Genomic DNA, 17,251 nt, shown 5'->3' with positions numbered 1-17,251 from the left:
AGGAGACGGCGAGTCCGTTTAGATGGTTGTGGCCAGGGCTGGCTGCTGAGTTGGCACGTGAGCAAGGACCCCTGGGCCCGGCCTGGAGCCACTTGGAGGGGTGCCTCTCCTTGCTCTGTCTGTGCATCTTTTGATACGGGCTGTCCCTGCTCCAGCCTGGCCCCCACCTCTGCCTTCACATTCCTGACCCTTATTGACCAACGGGATCACCCTGCATGAGATGGGCTGTCTTTGGGGAGTTGGCCTTTAGAACAGAATTAATCACACCAAATGTTGTTTTTCAGTGTTCCAGGAAAAAAAAAAAAGAATATGTGCCACTGTAGAGTTGCCAGAGTTTAATGGAGAACATGGGGCAGGGAGGAGGGAGGAGCTGCTGCCAGGGTCTACGTCAAGGTCACTGCCACCCTGGGCAGTGGAGAGAGGAGACTCCTCACCTCAGGCTCACCTCTGCTGCTTCTTCCTGTTCAGGTCTCAATGCAAATGTCACTTCCTGGACCCGACCACCAAGTTTCCTTCCTGGACCTTGTCAGCACCTGAAATTGTCTGAAGTCTTTTCGGGGTTGTGGCTCATTTTCTTGTTTAGAATGAAAAAGCCAAAAGGGCAGGAAATTTGTTCCCCGAGAACCTAGGAGAGTAGTTGGCACAGAGTATGTGATCCTCCCCTCAGCACTTCACTTTCAGCAATTTCAGTTAGCTGGGCTCACCCATAGCCAAAAACATTGAGTGGACATTTTCGGAAATAAAAACTTCATAAGCTTTGGATTTCACGCCGTTCTGAAAAGTGTGACGGAATCTGTGCTGTCTGACTGCATCCCTCCTGGAACGTGAATGGTGCATGCCCTTGTCCAGTGTGTCCAGGGTGTATACACCACCCACCTGTTAGTTACTTAGTAACCACCTCGGCCATCACACATCATCACATCATCTCAATGTTCTTGTTCAAGTGAGCCTTATTTTACTTACTAATGGTCCCAAAGCACAGGAGTAATGACACTGGCAATTCAGATATGACAAGAAGCTGTAAAGTGCTTCCTGTAAGTGGAAATGTGAAAGTTCTTGGCTTAATAAGGACAGGAAAAATCACATGCTTAGCTTGCTGAGATCCACAGTTAAGAATGAATCTCCTGTCTATGGAATTGTGAAGAAGGAAAAAGGAATTCATGCTAGTTTTGCTGTCGCCCTTCAAACTACAAAAGTTACTGGCTCCGTTCGTAAGTGCTTAGTTCAGATGGAAAAGAACTAAATTATAGGGCTCAGTACTAATCGTGGTTTTGCTGGAACATACCCTCCTTGGATGGGGTGTTTGGGGAGGGGGCAGGGACAGTGGATACTGCTGTGTGTTCATTTGTCCCGGGAGCGGGTGACAAATGTAGCTCCCCCGGACACTCTTTTTCAAACTATAGGTTACGTCCTGCTAGGAGGCTGTGACGTCAGATTGTGACTCATAGCTTACGTTTTAAAAACAAGATAGAAAAGAATAAAACATCATGTGTGATACGTATTGCTTCAAGAAACATCTTTGTGGGATAATAGGCTCTATTTCTCACTACGGAGTAGTCAAAAAAATGTGAAACTCAAAGTGAATTCTAGGTTTTCTCAGCCTAAACCTTCAAAAGGAACATTCTTCCCTCGGAGACTTCAAAGCCCGTTGCTTAAAGTTTCCTTTCTGGGGCCCAGAAGTAAAACCCGAAGAAAAGATTCCTTTGTTTCCCATTAAACAAACAAACACAAGAACCGTGTGCTGTAGATCTCACAAGCTAAGCACATCTTCTCGTCATAGAGGTGACCCTGTCGCCCACCTCCCCACCCACCTGCGTGGGATTATTTACACATGCACGCACACACACACATTGTCACACACCCACTGACACACCGCACATGTAGCACATGCACACAGATGCCACAGCTGTACCCACACCCAGCACACACTGACACACCTAGGAACATGCACACGAATACATACTTATGCACACACAGACACACCAACACACGCCTGTGCACATAGACACACGTAAGATACTCACAACATATGTGTGTACACAGATGCACAAGCAGCACTGTTATGGGCACACACGTGCAGACACGCCAGCACACGTGACCACACAGGAACATCCTCATTCCCTTCCGTGCACTGTCACTCAGGTCTGCACTGGACCGGGGACCTCTGAGCCCAGCCTCGCGGTCCTGGCAGAGGTCTCGCTGGCTTCCCGGGGCTGGGTGGCTGTGGAGGTGAGCTGAGAGCAGGGATGTGGACGGGACCCACTTGGGCCTTGTGTGGTGGCTGTGTGGCATTGATCCTGGGGACGTCCCCTCTCTGGCAGGGTCCGTGAGGAGGCTCTCTGTGGGGTTGTGGGTGCTGCTGGAAGGTGCTCGGTGGGCATCGCTGCTCCGGCCTCCAAGGCTGCATCTCCCCCTCCCTGGCCATCCAGCCCTGAGCTGTCCCCAACACCCTGGAGCCACATGGAAGCAGGGCCGCGTGGCCTCTCACGACGCCTCTCCCTGGAAACCGCTCTCCCCACTTTCCGGTCCCCTCACAGTTCCACCTGGGATCTCCTGGGTGGGTCCCCTCTCAGTCCTGCTCTCCCAGGGCGCTCCCCACAGCCCATGTCCAGGGGAGGCCCCTGGGGTCCTCCTGGGGCACGCTCACGTGCATCAGCTGAAGGACTGCGTCACTTCCACACCGTGGTCTCCTGGCTGGCCACAAGGAGAGGAGGTGCCACGTGGCGAATGCAGGTCACAGGACGGGAAGCCAGGGCAGCGGTCCTGGGCCCAGGATGGAGGTGCCCAGGTAGGGGGGACCCAGCACCCAAGACCACCTTCTGCTTCACACTGGCTTCTGGGACAGCGCGGGACAGCAGATGAAAGGACAGAGGAGCCGGGAAGCAGAAGTGCATGGGACTCAACCAGAAAGTGACAGTCTGCTGCCACCGGGCCCTGTCCCCTGAGGGGCCTCTCAGCTGGAGGCCGGAGCCCACGCAGCCACACCCACTGGAGGCTCAGGGGCTCCGCCCGCTCCTCCCGCCCTGGGCAGCCAGCAAGGAAGTGTTTATGGACGCTCTGGCAGGTGCCAGGCATGCACCAGGTGACTCAGGGGACAGGAAGGGAACAGGCAACACGGCCCTCACCCAGGTGCTCATCTGGTGGAGGGACAGACGCAGCCCCCAAGGTGACGGCCACATGGTGGCGGGGCAGGTGGGAGACGGTTTTGCTGCCAGCTCTGGGTGGAGTTGGGAGCTGAGTGAGCGGGTTGGAGGGAAGCCGTTGACCAGGGACATCTCATCCTGTCCCTCCCACGTCCCTTTGAGGAAGGAACTCCAGCGACCTGCAGAGGAACCCAGGACACGGGTGGGACCAAGTCCAGGCACCTCTCAGAGTCCTGCCATGGAGAGGGCCCACAGGGTCGTCCCTCCTGGGTCCACAGGTTCCACGGTCACAGACTGGGCCCACTGCAAGTCAGAAAGATCCCCCTGGACCTGCGTTTGGGCCAGAGGTGGCAAACATGGTTCTAGTCCTGATTCCCTAACCGCGGCAGCGTGACCACCGTGTCCACAGCGTTTGCACCCATATTGTAAGTGATGTAGAGGTGACTTGAGTGGACGGAAGGAGGAGCACAGGTCATCTGCAGGGAGCAGAAGTTTCTGTGAGGGACTTGAGCATCAGAGGGTTATGTGAAGACAAGAGGAGACAGGAGGCCAGCCGGGCAGGGCCATGGGTACCCGTGATGACCTGCAGCTGCCTCTCTTCTGTGAAGTCTGCCTCCAGGTGACACCTCCTGCCTCTGTGGAAAGTTCAGTTTAACATCCTGTTAAGATTGTCAGGGATTGGGGCTGGGCGGGGGGACAGGGGGTGGTGGGGACATCCTGGCTTCGTCCCTGCAGCCACCGCATCCTGAACCACATTTGTGCTCAGGTGGGTTGGTCCCCTGGCCACACTTCCCAGGATGCCCCACGGGTGCTTTCCAAAATGTCCCTTTTAAACCGTGTCCTAATCTCCTGCTGCTCAGAATCCCCCTCTTATGGATGAGTTCCTTTTCCTGGGGCCCCCACACTTTCTCGCTGCACGGAGACGCCCTTTGAAGAGCTTAAGGGTCCAAATAAATAACAACTGCTTTAAAACCAGAAGGAAAAGAGACCTGGCATTTGGGGAGCCCCGTGGGAGTTGTGATCCGTGCTCTGGCACCTCTGTCCTGAAGCCCCTGGCAGGACTGTCCCTGGAGAGGGTAGAGAACAGCCTTAGAGACAATCCCCCCGCGGCCTCTTTCCCCACTCCGCATAAGCAGCCAGACTCGATCTTTTTAATGCCCTTAATGTTGATTTCCCAATTAATCTTGGGAAGGACCCAAGGACAGTGTCAGCCAGTTTATAATTGAATCCAAATTGAGGGGTGGCAACAGTGAGAATGAAAGTTCTCTTCTTCTCAGCCATGTGCGGTGACATTATTTTAAGCAGCGCCCGCCTGGCTGAATTAGAAAGGATCTCACAGGGTGACGTGGAGGTGACAGCCAGACCCTCTGGAGATGAGGGCTGCTTTGGAAACTCAAAGGAAAAAAAAAACAAAAAACGTGTTTTGAAAAGAAAGAACCAATGAAAAGGGTGGGGGGAGCCGTGCATCCTTGGCCGTAGCCACCTGGGCCCCGCACTTTACAGGGACCGTGAGAGGCCACCACAGGTCCTTGCAGTTTACCCCTGGCCCACTCACTGTCCTCTGCAACCACAAAGAGCTGTCTGTGCAGGAGGGACTGGGCGGTGGGCACCAGACTAGGAAGGAAGGGAATATTCTAGAATGTTCTCCAGAGTGCAGCTGGAAGTGTGCTGATTGGGTGAGAACCAGTGATGGCTGGGCTGGGCGGGTCAGGAGCTGGATGTGAGGGGATCACGCAGAGAGCTCACCTGTGCCAGGTGAGTGGTCTTCCCAAGTGTGCCGTTGGGGTTCTGCGAGGGGGGGTGCTGTCCTCTGACTCCCTCTGGACACCTTAGGAAATTGAGGTGCTGAGAAGCACCTCATCTTCCCCCAGGTCCCCGCGAGAGGTGAAAGTAGGACCAGGCCTCCAGGACCCAGCTTCGAACCCTCATCTCCTGTGGGGAGACAGGAAGCAAAAGGTGGATTCTGAAGGTGCATTGATTCTGGGCCTAAAGTAAATCTCTTCCACCGTCTGGCCTCCTGGTACCCCTCCCTCTTTACAGATGAGGAAGCTGGGACCCAGCGAGGTTAAGTCACATGTCCAAGGTCACACAGGGTAGAAGGTAGTGGAGCCAGGTCAGATCCAGGTCTGTCGGGTTCCAGAACCCAAGTGGGCACCTTCTCCTGTCCACTGAGCTCCGGAGTCCCACATGAAGGCTTTGATGTAAAGAGGCCCAGCACATCTATAAAGACCAGCTGTGGGCCCTCAGGACTCGCAGCCAGGAGGGATCATGGCCAGCGAGAGCCTCGGCCCCACGGTCCCCCTGACATCGCGTGCAGAGGCTGAAAGCCGTGTCGTTTGGACCTCATCTCTCCTCACCAGCACCAGTGCCCTTCTCTCTGGGGTTGAGTGAAGGGAGGCCCTTCCTCCTTACTTAAGGGTGATGCCAGTGTAGCAGGTGGTCCTCATCAGCCCTGAAGTCCGGCCACTTAACACCTTCCCCTAGTTGGCGGGGGGGTGGGGAGTAAGGTTTTCAGGGTGCAGCCTTCTATTGTTCCAGGTGGCCAGCGCCCTCCCCCTCCCTATCCAGGACCTCTGAGATAAATAGGAAAACACTTATCATTATCACAGCTCCTTTTGTGAGCGGCTGGCTGTGAGGAGCACAGGGAGGAAGGGTAGCACATGGCGGAATGTTCTAGAAGATCTATTGTAGCAGCCGGGGACAAATAATGCCTTGTAAACCGGCCTGGCCTCCTCAGACAGGCCACTCCAGGGCTGCCTCACAATGGAGCCAGTGTCTGAGGATGAGCCACGTCTGTTCTGTTGGGGATGAGCCGCGTTTGTTCTCGTACCTGAGCTGGGAGGAGACTGCGGGCGGGCACAGGCGTATGTTGGTGAGACGGAGCCGCCCAGTGGAACTCAGCCCGTGAAGACAGTGTCTTGTGAGTGGGGCTGGGCCCCTGGCTGTGCCCACTGAGCATCACGGTGTGCACATGAACCCCAGGCGGGCACCACCTGTTTCAGGTGCACGTGGCCCAAAGGCAAAGAACCTACACTTGGCTCCGTGGGCGGAGCTCACCCCATAAGGGGGGTCTGGGGCAGGAACAGGTGCTGCCACCTGTCCCCGGGCCTCCTCCCAGGAGCCCTGCAGGGGCCACTTCCCTCTTTGTCACAGAGGCTGATCCCTGGGGTGCTTCCCCCTGGTCCGCCCACCATGCTGCAGTCCAGGCTGTCCCCACGCAGGGCTTGCTGGCACACAGCTCCCGTGGACGCACAGAGGCTGCCTGGGAAGCCAGGCAGAGCAGCCGGCGTGGCCAGGGAACGGGGACTTTGGCTGCATGTTTGCCAGCCACCTGGCAGGACCTCTGAGGTCTCCTTGGGGTCAGGTCACCATCCTCTCAGGGAAGTGGGCAGAAAGAGCTGCTTCCCAGTCAGAGCAGCCCGCCCCCTCCCGTCCCGGGCTGGGAAGACTGGGAAGACGCTCTGTGGGCAGCAATGTCACCCCTGCCTTCCACCCACGCCTAGCATGAGCATGTCACCGTGTCATTTCTCGTCCGACATTGCGGGTTGCGCCTACGCTTGGATGATTTAAAGGTCAGCTCACGAAGAAGGGGCACAGAGGGGCCCCCATTCTGAGGCACCCTGGTTTCTGGGGGAAGGGTGCTTCCTGCTCCCCTTCCCACAAATGCCAAAGCATGTGGCAGACTGGGGCCCGGGAGAAAGTCCCCAGCCTGGGGGGTCTTGAGGCGCATGCAGACCTCACCTGCTGCTGGACCACGCGGGGCCTGCGTTTCCCCAGCTGCAGACTGCCACGTTCTCTGCCACAGTTGCTGCCCGTCGGGGGCAGGGGGAAGGTCAGAGGGCGGGTTTAATATGTGAGAGGTGCTTGGTTAGCGGGAGGAGTTGGGGTTTGCTTTGAGGGTGGCCGTGACGATCACCAGCTTAGCTGGACACGTGCTGCTTGACAGCGTCCACAGGCTCATCTGAAGTGCCCTTTGCCACAGTGGGCTTCCTGCACTGGTGGAACCCGCCCAGCAGGCCCGTGGTGTTGGACATGCTCATCGCTCACACACTTAAGAGGCCACCTGATCTTGGCCCACCTGCAGGACTCTGGGCAGGTCACTTCACTCTCTGGTCTCTGTGTCCTCATCTGTAAAGTGGGTGTAACAGCCACTCCTCACGGAGTACTTGACCTCAAAGACCCTGGGCTGGAACTCAAGGCCAGATGCAGACCCAGCTCAGGCCCCTGGGTGAGCCCAGGAGGAGCTGGGGAGGAACTGGCCCTGACCAGGGTGCAAGTCTCTGACTCACCAGAAGATGGGGGAGAGGCTCTCGCCCTCCGGAGGCCCCAGATTCCTCGTCCGTAATACAGGGACGGTGGTGATCCCTCCTCTCAGCCCCACTGTGAGGCTCTGAGATAAGACAGGGTGCCGGGCGCAGTGGCGCACACCTATAATCCCAGTGACTCGGGAGGCCGAGGCAGGAGGATTGCAAGTTCAAAGCCAGCCTAGCAACCTAGCAAGACCCTGTCTCTGATAAAATATCAAAAAGGGCTGGGGATGGGGCTCAGTGGTTAAGTGCCCCTGGGTTCAATCCCTGGTGCCAAAAAAAAAAAAGACTGGGTGACATCACCATGCGATCATCAGGCCAGCTGCCAAGCGAGACCCTTCATACCGCCTCACTTCACCCCCCTCTGCCCATGAGCCAGCCACTGTTCCTGATCTGTGCTTTACAGACGCGGAAACGGCACCCGAGGTTGAGGAGCTCAGGGTCACCCAGCTGTTGAGGTGCAAGTGGAGGTGGCAGTGGGGTCGCTGGCTGCCGGGGACATGCCAGCTCCCGCGGGCCCATGTGGGCACCAGCTGCACCCCACTTGGGGCTCCTGGGCTGGTCACCCCACCCCTGGGGAATAGTGCTGGGGATGAAGGGTTGTGGGATCTCCGCAGCTGCTTCTGGAAGACGTGAGCTTGTGTGGGTCGCACCTGCCTGTCCCCGAAGGAATGTCACTCTGTGTGTTCATGCAGCCGTGGTGGGGCAGCCTCTGAACGGACAGCCAGCTGCGGGGCTTAGTGTCCATCAGGGAGGTCCTCCCACTTTCCAGGGTGCAGGGACCCCCATCCTTCCTGCACCGAGGTCCAGGCTACAGAATGGCATGGCCACCAACCGGCCCCCTCTTCCTGGTCCCAGCATGGGGAGCCCCAGCTTGAATGCACACCCGGGGGGCTGGGCTGGGATCTGGGTCGCCGTCCCTGGACGGTGAGGCCAGCATCTCTTTCCAAATAAAGAGGTGGAGTGGTGGCATGTCACCATGGCTGTCACCCAGACAAGTCCTCACAGAGAGGAAGTGGGACACTACTGGGGACCAGCCGCAGCTGCCGTGGCTTTTAAAGGGGACAGGTGAGAGGGCCTGTGACGGTCTGGGCCCTCGGGTTTGTCATTCTGGGGGCCAAAGCAGGGCTGAGTGGCCTGGGGGAGCCCCGTGTGCCCTCTGCCACCTGCTCCAGGTCACAGGTGTCCTCACTGCTCCGACTGTCCCTGGCCCCCTTGGGCAGGGTTTGCTTGCAAAGGACAAAGCCACCCTATGCCGCTAAGGTAGAGGGGGTGTGAAGGAAGGGCAAGCCCAGAGCGCGGAGGGTTGGGCGGGGGCCTGGCCACTCTGTCCCTGTCACCAGACCTCAGGGCCCCGGGAGCTGGGCCGTGCTCTCAGCTCCCAGCTGCTCGGCTGCATCTTGGTGCATCTCAGAGCCACCCCAAAACAGCACTGCCACCCGGAACCTTCCAGCACCACTGTGTGCCCACCTGTCTCTCTGCCCTCCAGTGCCACCTCCTGGGACAGGCAGGCGTACCGGACCGTGTGGCCCTGTGCCTCGCTCTCCCCTCTGTGCAACAGGGATACCAACGCTCCGCGTTCAGGCCTGGGCACTCCCAGGAAGGGACGGGAGCAGGACAGAGTGGCCTGATGCACGTCAACTCCACCGAATGTCACCCTGTGACTAGAGCTCAGAACAGCAGCTGGGGCAACGTCCTTTGCGGGTTTCGGTATCCCCATGACAAGGAGTGATGTGACGAACTCGCTTCAGAGCACTTCAGAGAGAACACAGCCAGCGCCCGAGGAACAAAGAGAGTTTGGTCCCTTGAAGAGTCGCTGTCAGCCTTCACTCAGGAGAGGCTGGGAGGGTATTGGATGAGTTCCAAGGCGTCGCCACAGACGTGTCTTTTGATTCCTCAGTATTCTCAGGGAGTATCAAGACTGTTTAATAAATAGGGAGACAAGGAGTTAAGGTATCGCCCCAGGTGAGGTATTGCGAGTCACATTTCAGTGGACCTCAGAGAGGCGATAAGCAATGTGTCGTGTAAGTACATCCCACAGAGCATTTGGGATATACTTATGCTACGATGATGGGACATCCCAACTTAACTGATGTTCTGTGTTTCCTTTGCATGATCTACCACACCTAAGTGAGAGGCCACCCCAGGGGTCTCATTCTCCCCAGTACCTGGGTGCGTTAGGGACAGAGGTTGTTGGCATAGTGTGGACATCAAGAGCCCAGTTCTGGTGTCATTTCATCCGAGTCGGTTCTCACACGGCTCGGGCCCTGGGCGTGTCGTCCCACTGTGTCCTCACACCAGGAGGAAGTATTATTCATTGTCCCCACTTGACTAATGAATCTCAGGGTTCAGAAAAGTTTGGTGAGTTCTTCGGGGTGTGGCAGAGTCCAGCTTCCAACCCTGGTCCTCTTCTACATTTTTGATTTCCCGTCACCCTCCAGCAGCGCAGGATGGGTTTATTTTGGAGATGGTGGTGGTGGGTGGGCAGAGTCTCGCAGCCGAAGCCTCAGGTCCATCTTGGTGGATTCTCCATGGGAAGGTTCACCTCCCCAGACTCAAGCAAGACCAGGGGGGGTGGACTGCAGGGTTCGCAGAGACTAACAGGAGTGGTGCCTGGATTCTCCTGCTCTGTGTCCGCCATCTTGGATGATCACCGGTAGCTGGACAACAGGGAGCCCTTTGGTCCTTAGGCATCAATCCCTCTGTGTCCACCCCGGAAGCCAGTGAAGTAGGATTGACAAGAACAGGGCCTTGTCAACCCAGGCATTATGGAGCCAGTTTGGGGCAGACAGCAAATACCCGGCCCCCTTCCTGCACAGAGAGGGACAGAGCAGTGGGTTCCAAGCTGAGGCTTCCGAGGGCCTCAGCTAGAATCCTTAGCAAAAGATGTCACCAGAGACTCTTTCATCCTTGGCTCTGGGTCCAGCTTCAGAGTTCAAAGGTAACTTTTGGCCTTTCATTTTATGACAGATCACTTAGAAGTTGGCTCCGGGGTGGTCCCCGCTGGCCAGCGAAGCCACATCACACGTCCCCCCAGGTGCAGGGCCCAAGCTCGAAGCAGACACTGGATCTGCCCCCCAGCGTGATCCCAGAGACAACCCAGGCCGTGGGCGGAAGTGGAAAGTGAAGGGGCTTCTAATTAAAAGGCTGCAGCGTAAACCAGAGGCTGGAACGGCACCTGGCACCGCAGACTAAAAATAAACCCTTTCCACCAAAGCAGCATCCCCATGAGGGTGGCCACATCTGCCCTTCTGTCTGTCCCCCCAGACAAAGGAATGCTCCAGGATGGGGCCTCCGGAAGGACCCAGCGTGGCAGGAGGGCGGGCTGGGCTGGGCTGGGGCGCACGGGGTGTGTAGACCTGCCGTGGGTCTGAGGGTGCCTTTAGAGTGTCATCCCCAAGGATCGCCTGACACCTGGGTCTTCCCTGGGCTGGCCTGGTGACAGGATGTGCTTAGAACTCACCACCTGTGTTTAGCACACCTGAGCAATCCCACCATCCGGCAGAGTGTAGGATCCTGAAGGCGCAGGACGTGGGGCAGATACGTGCCGGTGGGAGGAACCGGAGAATATCAGGAGCAAGTCGAGGACGCGTCACGTGGTTGCTACAGTTGAGACGATGATCTTTCCCTCTGGGCAGTTCCGGGGGCCACTGCGCTGTCTTAGCAGCGTATTTGTGAACAGGTGGGTCTCTAGGATCTAGAAGGAAATGGGCATTCCTTTGACCACCCCTCTCCCTGATGGTGTAGTCATGATGGTGACATTACATTATGAGAACGCTCTGGAAGGAATAATGCCTACCCATGGCCAGTACCTGGGAGTGCATAGTGACAGTTCAAATTTGGGTTTGGACCCCTTAGGGTCCTATAGTTAGGGACGCTTTGATCTCCTGGCTCCCTCTGTTCAGCCCTTTGAGGATCATCAGATGTGTTGACCTGGCCAAGAGCAGGCAGCCAGGCCGGGAAGGTGTCCCTCTACCCAGGTGACGGAAGTGACAATAATCCAAGCCGAAATTCACTCCTCAGAGCCCGACGGTGTGGGCCAAGGAGCTGGCAAGAGGGTCGGGCAGGAGCGTGCTCGTGAAGCTGCCCTTCAAGGGAGGCAGACTCACCTCCCCTTGGAGATGCGCCTCGGTGGTAGAGGGGTGGTGACAAGATTGCACCAACCAGTCCGCTGCCCAGCACACTGGAGGTGCTCCTAGGTGTTCGCTCCTTAGTGAGTTCATCCAGTGCTTTACATTCGAGTTTCGAGGGGAATCCACATTCAGAACTGAAAGAGGAAGTGCTTTATTCGCCAGCCCTGATCAGCCATTCAGCAGGTATTTATTGAGCATCTACTAGGTCCCCAGTGATGTTGAAGTGATGGGGACAGAAATGGCAGACCAGCAGTGTTCCCAGCTCCATGAGTGAGTCAGGCGTCAGCCAGGCCCAGGGGAGGGGGAAGTGGGCCAGGCACACAGCTGCGCCTTCTGGAATGTTGGTGGGGGTTAAACCCAGGATTGAAAGAGCCCGTGGCTTCTAGACCTAGCAAGCTTTTAAATAATAGCAGTGATAATAATAATAGCTACAGTTTCTCCCGCTGTTCCTCCGGAGCATCTTTCCCTCCCTTGGGCTGCCCTCTAATTGGTTAAGTGGTTCCTTTAGAAGTGGTGAGAGGCTGTAATCAGTCGCTATTCAGATTCACAAGGACTGATTTGCCAGTCTCCTCGGGGCTGGGCCTAGACCTTCCCCAAAGCTGTGACTCCTGGGGAAGCAACCCCCTGAGGAACTGGGACGGAGTCAGACAAAAAGAAAAAAGCCAGTCAGGCGGCCCACGCCCGTGGACACACCGCGGACACCGTCTTCTCAACTCCCGCGTCTGGAGTGATCATGCTGATCGCCTTCAGGCTCCTCTTCTGAAAGCTCGGGGGTCGTTCTGCACGCGCTGTGAGCTCCTCTGAGGAGCTGGACCAGGACTCTCAGATCCAGGCCACCGCTCGGCTGAGGTTAGGCAGAGTCTTGAGCCCGACCTGATTGAAATGCTCTGCCTCTGGCCAGCACAGGCTTCGGTTTCATGGGCTCCAATGTCCTCTTGTCCGTCTGCTTCGACTCAAGGAAACAGTGGGATCCTTAAAGTCCCGAGCTCCGTGCTTTGATCATCCTGAGACCACTGTCCCTGCCCAGGCAGGCTGGTCCCCACCTGCCCTGCCCTTCTGAGTGCCCCCGGCTTCCATGTTGGAGGAGCGGGAGGGAGGAGAAGGAGCCTCTTCCCAGAGCAGCAGGTGCAGAGGGGCAGGAAGGCAGGGGTCAGGCTGGTAGCCAGCGCCTTCCTCCCGTCCCTGGCTCATCCTGGGCCCGGGTCATGTGGCCACCAAACAGCAGGACGCCAGCCAAGGCCTAAGAAAAATCTCGGAGAATACACCAGTCCCTGCATCATAATGGTCTCTGGCTCATGGCAGCTCCACACTTGGGGGATCTTTTAGTTTCTTCTTACGGGTCTGGGGTTGTTTGTTCTTGTTAGTTTGGGGGTTTGGTTTGTTTGGGGTTCTTGTTTACTTTGGCAGCGCTGGGGTGGGACCCAGGCAAGCATCTGCTGCTGAGCTACACCCCAGCCCTCCTCCTCCGCCTGTTTACCTCCAGGTATTTAACATTTCATTTCTAGACTGGTCTTAAGGGTTATAGCAAGAGAGAAAAACGGGAGAAAAAGAGACCAAGAGGTTAAGAAAAGCTTTGGAGAAACAGACCCACGACCCGGGCAGGTGACACTCCTCTTGGACCTTTCTGGTCCTCATTCTGTGAAGTTGTGCTGAGGCCTCCCGGCCTGACCATCTGATCAGCTGTCATGACGCTCAGGACAGCGGGGACAGGGGACCTGGCGAACCTGTATGCGTAGAGGTTATGGTGGCCCAGTACCCAGGCACTGAGGGGCCAAGCCAGGTTTCTGCGGATGATTCACGGGGAGGATTTGTTCAAGGCGCCCGCCCCTGAGGCTGCTGCCCGATCGGAGCCTGGGAATCTGCATTCTGACAAGCAGGTGCCCCCTGGATGCTTGTGTTCTGCAGAGTTTGAGATCCGGACATTTAAAGCACACAGCATCCTGGCAGGAATGGGTAAGAATAGTCATTCCGGGGCCAGTGAGTGACCCCCAGCAGCCGCCTGAGGTCTAGTTTATGAACTTCACTGAAGAAACGAGAACCGGGGTGTGTAGAACCATCTAACGTGCAGACGGCCACATGGTGAGATGCTCAGTGGAACTGGACGGGGGAGGCGTGGGCAGAATAGAGGAAAAGTTTGTGGACTTTTAATTCAAAGTCCTTGCCCTGCCTTTTTATGTCTTTTCTGTTTTTTAATGCCTCTTATCCTACCTCAGCCTGGAAACCAAAATCACTGGAATTCAATTTTTCAAACTCCACCTTTCATCACACTGGAAATACACCTCCTTCCTGTCTAGTCCCCCACCCCCCTCTCCAGCCCCACCCTCCGTGGGGTCCAGGGGGGGTACCAGGTGGGACTACCTGTTGTGCTCAGTACTAGGTAATAGTCACCTTTTGGTGGTCAGCCCCCTGAGGCACTGGTCCAAAAGTCCCTCATACTGAAGTGGCGGGGTCAGAACCTGAGCTTAGCTGTCTGTGTGTCTGACCGGGGGCATCTGCTGTCTCTGGACAGCTGACGTCGTCTGCCGGTGCCCTGGATCGAGCCTCTCTTAGGCCTCTTCCTTCCCAGCTTTCTAATCATTTATGGGACCAGATGGTGAAACAAACAGTGATTTATTTTTCAGGGACAGAGGGATCAGAATCCTTCTTTCTCGCTGGCGCTAAGTATCTATTATTTGAACACATATTTCCTGGCACATAGTCCACAAAGACGGCCCTTGAACTTGACATGGATTGCATTTAATCCTCCCTGTGCGCTCTTGAGTAGTAGGTGTGAGTAGCCCCATTAGAGATGGGGAAACTGAGGCCCGGACCTGTCCCGAGACCCGTCCAAGGTCACGCAGCTAGGATCACCCCCACCTCCACTCCCACATCCACAGGTGTGCGCCCTTCCCACAGTGCTGTGCTGCTGCCGGCTCTCGGGCTAGAAGAGTGAGTTACAGAGGGCACGAGCCAGGCTTTGACTTGGGCTCGATGCAGGACCTGGCTTGTCCAGGTCCCTCAGGGGAAGGAACTCCAGAGAGCCCGCGGTTCCCCAGCTGAACGGGGAAGGGGCTGCCCAGGAGCTCACTGTGGGAGGAAGTAGCATCCAGGCTGTGGACGTCAAGGACGTGCCTGGTCCTGGGGACACCTTAGACCCAGCAGGTCCCTGGGCATGCAGCCCTGCATCCCCAAGCAGACTGACCCCTCGAACCAGGTCACTTAGTGGAAATAACAGCTGTCGCATTAGCACGTGCCATGTTTCAGGGTCCTTCCGAGGGCTCCACAGGTTCTGTGAGGTCGGCACTACTGCCACTCCCACCGTACAGAAGAGGTAAAGTGACTTTCCCAAGGTCACACAGGCAGGACTCCAACCCAGGTGGGTTCAGTGGTCTTACCTATCCTGCCTCCAAGGACAGGGAGCTCTGCGTTTGAAGCTTGCAGACAGGAGTGGTGGGCGATTGAGCTCTCTGACGGAGGCCACAGTGGCTGCCACACCCTTGTGAGCCACCCCTGGTGAAGGCAGGCCCCACGGGGCTGTCCCGGAATGGGGGCCCATGCTCTGGAGGGCGCATTGGGTGCTCCCAGCACCAGCAGTCCTGAGCCAATGGCTCCAAGGCCACAGCTCCTGCCGGCAGATCTGGTGGCCCAGGGGCCCCTGGTGGGCGCTGCTGGTGGAAGAAGCCCAGGAAGAAACCTGTTCAGGCCCAGCCGACGGCTTCTTGCGGTTGTGGACTCGTCTTGCTGTTTTATTGTTTTAAAGTTTTATTTGAAGGTAGTTGGAGATTTGGAGCTGCTTGAGGAAATCCCAGTCCCAGAATCTCAAAGGAAGAGCGTGGTCGTGTCAGGGTCTGACGTGGGTTCTGCTCTCAGAACAGTGTCCCCTCTGAAGGGCCAGCAGTTCCAGGCCCTGGGTAGATGGCCTTCATTTAGATCTCGCCTAGGCCCATCTTAGAGATGTAGAAACAGAGACACAGAGAGGTTGCCTTGTCTTAAGGTCACACAGCAAACGAGGGAGGGCAGGATTAGAACTCAAGAGGAGAACCGGAGCACCTGCTGTCCCTCCCGATTTTAGCTCTGCATCTTGTCACAGGTGGAAATGGGTGGGTGGGTTGCGATTCTCCAGTCCCATATTTCCTACTCTGCCAGGGGCAAGGGCAGGGCCTCAGGCCACCACCCCTGGCTCACTCTGCAGACCCCTGCTGCCTTCCCCTAGGTGCCTAGTTGTGTGGCCTGTGGTGAGAAGGACGCGCAAGGCCAGGCTCCCCGCCTCCTGGGAGAGCTTCAGGGCAGAGTCAAAGCGAGGGAGAGAGCGAGGTGATCCGAGGTGCAGTCATGACCTCCACGGGGGAGGTTTTGGGGTGCTCTGGCAGAAAGGTTACGTGTCTAATAAGTGACACAGCGATTCTGTGTCAGCTCTGCGCTCTCACTTGGGCCTCGCCTGGCAGTGCGTGGCCTGATCAGGGCAGGCCACGCGGTTGCCAGGAGCGCTCGTGTCCTGCAAACTATGGCCCCCTACTCTGGGGCAGTCCTGTTGCTGGAGGTGGAGATACCGGGTGAGCTCCGTACAGCAGCAGCCCCCAGGGAGCTGAGACGGGGGCTAGACAGGTAAACAGGTGGCTGTGGTATGTAGAAGGAAGACAGTGGGCTGTGGAGTCCGGGCCTGGGTCTATTCCTGCTCCCCACCTGCTAGCTTCATTATTATTGTTGTTATTTATTAGTTGTTGATGGACCTCTGTTTTATTCATTTATGTATATGCTGAGGTCCGAACTCAGTGCCTCACACGTGGGAGGCGAGGGCTCCACACTGAGCCCAGCCCAGCCCCACACCTGCTGGCTCTGAGGCTCCAACTCCTCCCTCGGGGCCCCAGTTCCTCATGTGCAGCGGCCAGTGTCTGCCTCGCAGGGCTGGGTGGGAGCTGGGTGTTGGCAGGTGATAAGAGCTTAGAGCCCTGCTGGGCACGCAGCATGCGGTGCTGGTCCCTGCACGGTAAGGCTAGCAGGGGGTGTGACAGTCACCATATCTTGCAGCTTCCCAGGGAGGAAGCAACTGGCTGATGGGAGCCGGGGACAGGGCTGGGCCACCAGAGAGTCCTTTCCGAGGAGGTGAGGTGAGGGCCGGTGCCCACAGCCGTTGGTAAGAAAGGGGGTAGGCATGGAGACACCTGAGGGGGAGACCAGGGCAGAGGACTCGCCCGCCTGGGCCCCTAAGGTGTGAGAGAGCACCCCACTTCAGAAGCAGCCAGGGTCAGCGCCCCGCCAGGCAGGCCTGTAGGGCACAGGGCTACAGGTGGAGCCCGATGAGGGTCTGGAGCTCAGGAAGAACCGGGTCAGAGATGTGACGGGAGGGACCTGGTCTGCGGGGGACCAGCTTGTCAGCCACCACCCAGCCTAGAGATGACACATCTGGTACCACGGTGGCCAGGGTGGCGAGGGGATGGCCCAGTGCCCGGCACAACACCTGGGCAGACCGCTCCCCGAGACGGGACACAGGAAGAGGCAGTGACACCTTCCGGCATCTTCCATCGAGGTCCCTGCAGGGCGCTCTAGGGTGAAGACCCCAGGAAGCGAGGACACGCTCCTGCCCCTGTGCTCCCTGCCTCCCTGGTCCTTCCTGGGCCCTAGAGGGTGGCAGGAGTTCGCCTGCCCTGAGAAGGAGAGGACGTGGCATGTCCAGTGGGAGCGAGAAGGC

At 57.2% G+C, this 17,251-nt stretch overlaps 1 protein-coding gene across 2 annotated transcripts in view; it reads left to right on the top strand.

Annotated features, from left to right (window-relative positions):
- Chst11 (carbohydrate sulfotransferase 11) overlaps positions 1–17,251 on the top strand; it is a 216,464-nt gene that overhangs the window by 187,433 nt on the left and 11,780 nt on the right. The window lies entirely within an intron of this gene.

This window comes from Marmota flaviventris, chromosome 3 (assembly GCF_047511675.1).
Source record: "Marmota flaviventris isolate mMarFla1 chromosome 3, mMarFla1.hap1, whole genome shotgun sequence".
Lineage (NCBI taxonomy): Eukaryota > Metazoa > Chordata > Mammalia > Rodentia > Sciuridae > Marmota > Marmota flaviventris.
This window is presented reverse-complemented; position numbering and strand designations above follow the sequence as displayed.